The following is a 7,971-nucleotide window of genomic DNA, read 5'->3' on the forward strand; positions in this document are numbered from 1 at the left end:
TTTTAAGATGATGCTGCCTGCACATTTTCCATGGAAGTGCTTATTTTTGGACCATCTGTTGATGGTAAATATGTATCATGTGCCCTTTAAAGCCTCTGTGTATTTGTCTACTCAGCATTTCACTGCTACTGACTTGTGTCAGGTACTGAAATGCCACCGTTGTCCAGTTTGTTGGTTTATGTGACAGAGATCACCTAAATGCTCACTGGCCTCCTAGACCTGGGGGCTGCTTTCCTTCCCTGACTCACTTTCAGGCAAATTGGGTGCCTGGGACAGCTCTTGTCACTGTGTTGTCAGTAGTGGTGGTTTCTGCTATTTTGGAGCCCGGCCTCTAACAGCACATGAGATTCTCGGCTCACCCTCTGCCTCTGCTCACAGGCTAGAAGAGATAACTGTCCGAGATGACAGAGATGCACAATGGAAGGAATCGTGATCTCTAAGCCACTGCTTGAAAGAGATTGGTCAGGGCATCTGTTCAACTTGCCTGGGTTCTACATGAGAAGCACATCTTGCTTTTGTTCAGCACATTCAGCAAGTGATTGCCATTGCCCTGACGCATGCAGAAGTTGGCAGGTCTTGTACCAAGATGCTGCCTGCACTTGCGTATGCATACTGCCCAATAACACTCACTGGGTTGCAGGAAATAAAGCAGCGATTAGAGTCTAGGAGGTTGCAGAGCTCGCCCTGCATAGACTGAAACGTTGGAGCTACATCAGGCTGAGGATGCTCTGGGTTGGCTTTGCATGCTTGTTTGTTTGTTCATGGTTCAGCTTGTGTAATTCAGCCATCATTGGCCCAGAAGTCCAAAGAAAAATTCCCTTTTCCCACATGTTACTCACTTGGTTGGAAAAGCCATATTAGGGGTAACTTTGAAGAGCCACTGTTTTGAAATATGGCTCCTCTACCAGCCTGAGCTTCTCAGCTGACCTGTGAGGGGGTGTTGTGCCCCAAGTGGAAAGTTCTTCTTTCGTTCGGAGACATATGACTCACCATTTCAACACAGAAGGCCCTGATACTGCATGACACAATAAAATACAACCAGAGACTTCAAAATTACTCCAGGCTAGAAGGAGACTCCAGTTAGGGAAAAAGTAACCTATGGGCTCTCTGTTGTATGAAGCCATCTTCCATAAGAGTTCAAGGACAAAAGACTACTGACGTCATAATAACATTTAAACTTAATGTTTTGGGCAATCCTTAAATAATCTATTTGGAGTGTCCCACTCATTTTAGACCTCTTCGCCTTACAGCGTGTTGTGTGAGATTATATATCCATGCACCTAATTTTAAAATAAATTTATTTAGGTAGATGTAGAGACATATTACTGTGATAAAGCAGTTCATACTAAATAAAATTTAGCTAATAATCCTGGCTGTCTTTTCAATCTTAGGTTAACTTACATTACAAAATCTCTTTCCTATAACAATGTTTTCAATATTTGTGTTGTTGATGATGGTATATTTAGTATAAATTACATCTTCCACTAAATTATTTTATGGAAATATAAAAAGTAAACGAGATAGAAACAGAATTGTTCCAGTGGAGCTGAGTGGAGTTCCTGGAAAGATGACAGTCTGAATACCCTTCAAAGGTCATTCAATTCCCAGTAAGCACCTAAAAGAGATACTGCACATAGGACCCAAGAAAAGGGCTGGCAGAAGTGGGACCTTCAGTGAGAATTTTATTTTAATAATTTCTTGATTTCAAATTAATGTGGCTGTTCCCGTCTAATACATGGAATGAACAGAATGGATCAATTCTAGTTTTATACCAATCACTTTAATAAAAAGTGATGTTTTAATCTGTTGAGACCAAATTATCTGACCAAACAAGCTTCTACTTGCAGAAATGCACTGATGACCTCTCCTGTTCCAGAATTACTCTATCTCCAACTCATGTATCATTTCCTCAGTGTGTCTTGCTACTAAAAGCTAAAGATATTATTCCACCAGTCTCTGTGATAAAGCTGAGCTAAAAGCGAGCATTTGGGTCTACCATGAGGGAATACCACGGTGTTAACAAATCTCTTTACTGAACCTGTGCAGGTTACACAAGGTAAATGCGCTGAATGTAGTCCACACTTGCCTATGCATATTGCCCAATAATGTTCATAGCGGCATCAACAAAGCAATGCAGCACCATCCACCATCCTGACTTTCACCGTCATGAGGCATTCACACCACAGCTGCCTGTCAGTCTCCAGGTCAGCCTTCTCTCCATGCAGTGTATCTGTATTCCATATGCAAATTCTCCAGTGAATGATTTTCCTGTTTTGTAAGCTAGACTGCACCTGTAACATGTGAGACTGAGTTAAAAATGACAAGCAGACAAGCACAAGGCACATTATCTTGACAAACTCAGCCTCCGAAAATTACTCTGGGCCTGAATTATTAAAATAACAAGGAATATTTCACTCAGCTGTGCAGAAATGATCCTAATTGTCCACTTTAGCTAAATCCTTTCAGTCTCTGAGATCGGTCAATTTACATTGGTGGCTTGCAAATTCCTCAACTCCCATTAGGGAAATGCACAGCAGCAGCCCAATGCACCCTCATTTATTTTAATAACCTGCCAAGCAGACATGAAAATGTTAAAGTTGGAAGGCTATAACATGACAGGATCCTGACTTGTCAGAGCCACATTATAATCTAGTTAAAATACTTTCTTTCTCCCTTTCATGTCTTCTCAGGTAAGTGGGAAACTAATTGTCAAATTACTAATTTTGTTGGCATTAATATCAATACCAAGACAAGAGGAGCATGAACTGTTGAGCGAGAGGTTTTTCTTCTCCACCTTCTGCTGCTGATGGGGAAATTACTCTGGAATCAAGGAAAGAATTAAATTTGTATGATCCATTTGCTATTTAGTACTAACCTGTTCTTGCAGGTGCTGTTTGTTAGTACTGCCAGCTGAACAGGCCAGTTCTACACTATCTGGCTTGGTTTGGGTTCTTATTGTGCAGGTCATCTTGATAATAAATATTAAGCATTTGCTTTGTGTTAAGGAAGCATAAATGATTATATGCTCAGGGGCTTGATGGATAAAGTCTTTCCAGAACTTCCAATCTGGTCAGAACTGGGATGATTCTAAATTCTGGATTGCACCTGTTGTGCTGGGAAAATTATTAATATCATCATTGTTCACTCTCAGAAATATCCTGTTTTGATAAGTTATGTGACTATCCTGGCTACACATAACAGATATGAGGTTGTGGGTTACTCATAAGACTTGGGCTGAAACATGTTTTTTGAAGTACTTTGTGGAGACTTTTCGCAATGGAAAGGACAGGGTAGAGAAATGAGGTTTATGCTCAAAGGGAGGTAGCTCAGCAAGAGGATAAAATGACGCCTGCTAAGAGAAAGTTTCCCAAAGGTCAGCCTCTAAATATTTTTCTTCTGGAAGCAAAGGGGAAAGAAATGTGTTCCAGGGCTCAGGGATTGTGATGCTGTTCATTCACTGCGTTTTGGTCGTGGAAAAAGAGAAGGCTTCAGCTGTAGGAGCAGATCTGTTTTCTAATCAATTTTTGCTATGCTGAAAAAGACGAAAGAGAAGAAACAACATTAAAAATAGGAACAAATTATTTTAAGAATGATGGAACTCACAGAACACATCTCTGTTTGAATCTCCAATGAAAGCAAATTATAAACTTTGCGTGGCGACTTCATTTACCAACACGGAAATTTCCTCAGTTCATAAAACAGAACCTTTCTTTTCACCATTGACATCTAAATTTGGCAGTCAAACTGGGATGTCACACATTCTTGAGTATGAAAAATTTTAAGTATTGAGTTTGTGAATTCTTGATATTCGCCTATTTCCCCACAATGTGTTTATTCTATTTTGTTTTTTCTCAGCATTAAAACATTTTAGAACCATTGTAAATCACAGCGTCTTTGCTGTTTTTCCTGTGGAAGAATCTGATTATTTGTTTTGATGCGTTTAATTGAAAGAATTGAATAAAAATCACCTGTTGTATGAAAAGTTGATATTTTCAACACTTGTTTTTTAAAATTAAACTTTTTCTTGGGCATTCAGACAATCATAAGTTTGTGCTTAGTCTTGATTTGCGCATTTGCACACGCAGTTAGCAGTTCAGGTGCTGCAGATGAGCACAGGCACCTGGGTCAGATATAAAACAACCATCTGCTTTTTTGATCCATTATGAATGTGCCCACAGACTACGTCATAGGGAGCAAAGTCATTGCTTTCTTTTCCTACAATCGAAAAATTAATAGATAAAGAACTGAATTGCTAAATGAAGAGAGGTACTTGTCAAGGTGCTCAATGGGAACCTGGAGCATGTGGAATCTGCAGGTCATGAAGTCACTTGGGGAATGGAAATCCAGGAAGAACATCAGCACCTGCATGTAGAGAAGGTGCACCGACCACCCCAGAGCTGGGTGAGAATGAGAAGAAAGCAAATACTACACTGTTGAAAGTTGTATTCGTCCATTTTCATACGCTATGAAGAAATACCCAGTACTGGGTAATTTATAAAGAAAAAGAGGTTTAATGAACTCACAGTTCCACATGACTGGGGAGGCCTCACAATCATGGCAGAAGGTGAAGGAAGAGCAAAGGCACGTTTTCTATGGCAGCAGGCAGGAGAGCATGTGCAGGAGAACGGCCCATTATAAAATCATCAGATCTCTTGAGACTTATTCACGATCATGAGAATAGCATGGGAAAAAATCTGCCCCCATAATTCAATTACCTCCCACTGGGACTTTCCCATGACACGTGGAAATTATGAGAGCTACAAATCAAGATGAGATTTAGGTGGGGACACAGCCAAACCATATCAAAATCTAACACTAAAACACTGCTTCTCCACTGTACCTAAAATTCAAAACCCAAGTTGGAGATGCCAACAAGACTTGATCAGCATGCTAATGCCTTGTTTAAAATCCTTTGAGGGCTCCGTGTACCCTGCAGCAGCTTTCCAGCAAGGGCCTGGAAGTATTGGTCCTTCCATGCAGTGCCTCCAGCCTCTCTGGGCATAGAAGGTCTGGGGAGTATCTTGAGCTGCATGGAAAGTATCCTCACTTCCAATCTTCTACTGTACAGTTTCAAGAAAAATCCTGTGAGTGTTCACTTACTTGCTTCATTTTAAAAAAAAGATCTGGAAACTCAATAAACCTTTAAATACAATTCAGTTTAAAGATTTTTCCGTTTCAGGAGCGATCACCATCACCATTACACAAAGAAACTCTGGTCTGATCATACATCTCACCTGGGCATTGGTTTTGGCCTCTGTCATTTGCACATGGTAATGCCAGCATGGCAGGGAGCATGTTTCAGTCATGTGTGTACCTCAGTAGAAACACAACAGAAGCTTTATCACACTGCCAAAAACTGTATTAGGGAAAGAACGATATAAACAGACAAACAGAAAATCAAAAATGTTCATGCTCCTACCACCAAGCTGATCAAATTTTTCACCAAATGTATTTAAAGACCTTTAATTGAGTAATTTATGTAGTTATTAATGTGTGCTTTGTTTGCAGTGGAATTCCTCTAATAACTCTTCTCTCTCAAACCCACTCCCACTCACACACAGGGACACTGCATGGCCCCTGTGCCTCTAATGCCACGTTCATTGCAAAGAGGCAGCCCAGGGCTTCTGCCCGCAACCAGCAGCTACTCCAAGACTGGGAATTGGGGAGATAGTTTACTCCTGCACTCTTCCCCCAGACAGCTGAGATGTTTGCTTATTTATTTTTTTTTGTTGATATTAGGCTTCGATGTAAAAAATATATATTTTTCAAAATTTGTATGTAGACATGGAAGTTTTCTCTATCAAGTAAATGAATCAATATTCAATGACATTTTTAGAGACAGCATTTGTTTATGAGGATTTTGAAGAGTTTATAGCCTGAAAGCTAAAATATCATAGCTGCACATTTTTGAAACACATTGAATCTGACACATGGGAGAGGAGTCCTGGATAGTAACTAGCTGGAGCAGAGAAAAATATGGACATTCTGTGAAAAGAAAGAGTGCGCAGGAGGAAAAGGAGAAATCATTTGCGTGTCAGAGTCAGTTGAAGGCAAGTCCAAGCTCCTGGGTGTTGAAAGTGGTAGAGGAAGGAGATGATGAGGCAGTGAAGATCTGTGGTTTCCAGGTTTTCCCTATCCACAGAGGAGATTCATTGCAGTGTGGAGGGTTCAGTCTCCTGTCTGTCCATGCACACTTCATTTTCCAAAACTGTTTGTGCCACTGGGTATGAGATTGAAAAGTGACTATTTCATCCAACCTGGGGCATCCAACCTCTTTCTGGAGACAAGCGTAAGAAAGTGCCTGCCTTCCCACTAATACATCCAATGAAGGGCTCTGGCCAGAGAACACCACATGGGGTTGATCTCAGAACTGCAGAAGGGCACCATTCCTCATGCTCCTTTCTCACAAGGCACAGCAGTGCATCATCTAAAAGAACAAAATTACTTGCGGGACAGGCTAGATTCACTGATGGTGGAAGGACAATATATAGAAGTTGTAAAAATAGAGCGTATCAGTCTGCTCAGGCTGCCATAACCCAAATATTAATACAGTAGACTGGGAGACAGAGACATTTATTCTCTCCCAGTGTGGAGGCTGGAAGTCTGGCATCAGAGTGCCAGGATGGGCCATTCCTGGGGAGGGGCCTCTTCCTGGCTTGCAGGCAGCTGCCTCCTTGCTGGGTCCTCACCTGGCCTTTTCTCTGTGTATGGAGTATGAGAAAAGAGAAATCTGTGGTGCTTGTTTTTATAAGGGGACTGATCCCATCAGGAGGACCTCAGCCTCGTGACCTCATCTAACCTTGATTACCTCCCAAAGGCCCCACCTTTAAGTACCATTATGCCAAACGTTGAAGCTTTGACATAAGAATTTTGTAGGGCCACAGTTCAAGCCACAGCACAAAGTATCTGTGACTGCAGGTAAAACATAAAGATGAGATTCATGAAGAAGAAAATATAACATTTGGGTACTTCTTTATGTAAAGGTTTTATGAACCAGGTTATTGTGAGAAGAAAAGGTTAAAGAAAAATGACACTGAGCAGCTGCCATCCTTGGAAACGTGGTTGTGACCATGGCTGGCAACCCAGGTTCAGAGATGTCTCTCTCTCTCTCTCTCTCTCTCTCTCTCTGTTTCTCTCTCTCTCTCTCTCCCCGCCCCCCCCCCACCACCATTCTGTGTCTCATTCTTTCTCTTACTCTGTCACCTTCTCTGTGCAAGTACCCATTGCACACACTCTCTCTGATTCTGGCCAACCATAGAGTAAGTGATAAAGATAGTCTCCTCCCTCTCAAGTTAGTGGGCATTAAATTAATTATTTCATATAACGGCCTTAAAGAGATGTATTAGAACATTGCTAAGTAAATTGTCCCCAAATTCACACACTGAATTCACTCAAGATTTTTTTTTTGAGCACCACTTTTCCAAAAGTTAAGAATCTGGAACAGAACATTAAAACATTTCTTCTCCCTTATTATTTATTCTTAAGTTACAAGTAAAGGAGACTTTTATGTGACATCATAAATTAGATCAAATTTTATGTACATGGCGACTTATGATTCTACCTGAGATGGAGTAACAAAGACTGGATTTACCCTCTCCTAAAAAAGAATAAATAGACAAAATACACAAAACAGTGGTTTTGAAGACATTGGACAAGAAACAAGAATGGCGATCCCTTACTGTAGCCTAGTAGTGTAGTTTGAAGTTGGGTAGCGTGATGCCTCCAGCTTTGTTCTTTTTGCTTAAGATTATCTTGGCTATACAGACTGTTTTTTGGTTCTATATAAATGTTAAAATAGTTTTGTCTAATTCTGTGAAGAATGTCAATGGTAGTTTAATGGGAATGGCATCTCTTGGTGATTCACATGAACATTAAATTTCAAGAAGCTACTATTCTGGGGCAAATCCTCCTAGCAGGGACTTGGACAGATATCTATACACCCATGTTCACAGTAATATTATTCACAATAGC

At 40.6% G+C, this 7,971-nt stretch overlaps 1 long non-coding RNA gene across 1 annotated transcript; it reads right to left on the minus strand.

Annotated features, from left to right (window-relative positions):
• Nucleotides 1–1,664: 1,664 nt before the first annotated feature.
• Nucleotides 1,665–3,041, minus strand: LOC105531478. Its single transcript, XR_001004809.1, has 2 exons — nucleotides 2,876–3,041; nucleotides 1,665–2,291 (listed from the first exon to the last, which is right to left on the minus strand). It is a non-coding gene; the product is annotated as an uncharacterized LOC105531478 (long non-coding RNA).
• Nucleotides 3,042–7,971: the final 4,930 nt, after the last annotated feature.

Source organism: Mandrillus leucophaeus, unplaced genomic scaffold (genome assembly GCF_000951045.1).
Source record: "Mandrillus leucophaeus isolate KB7577 unplaced genomic scaffold, Mleu.le_1.0 Scaffold89, whole genome shotgun sequence".
Taxonomy (NCBI): Eukaryota; Metazoa; Chordata; class Mammalia; order Primates; family Cercopithecidae; genus Mandrillus; species Mandrillus leucophaeus.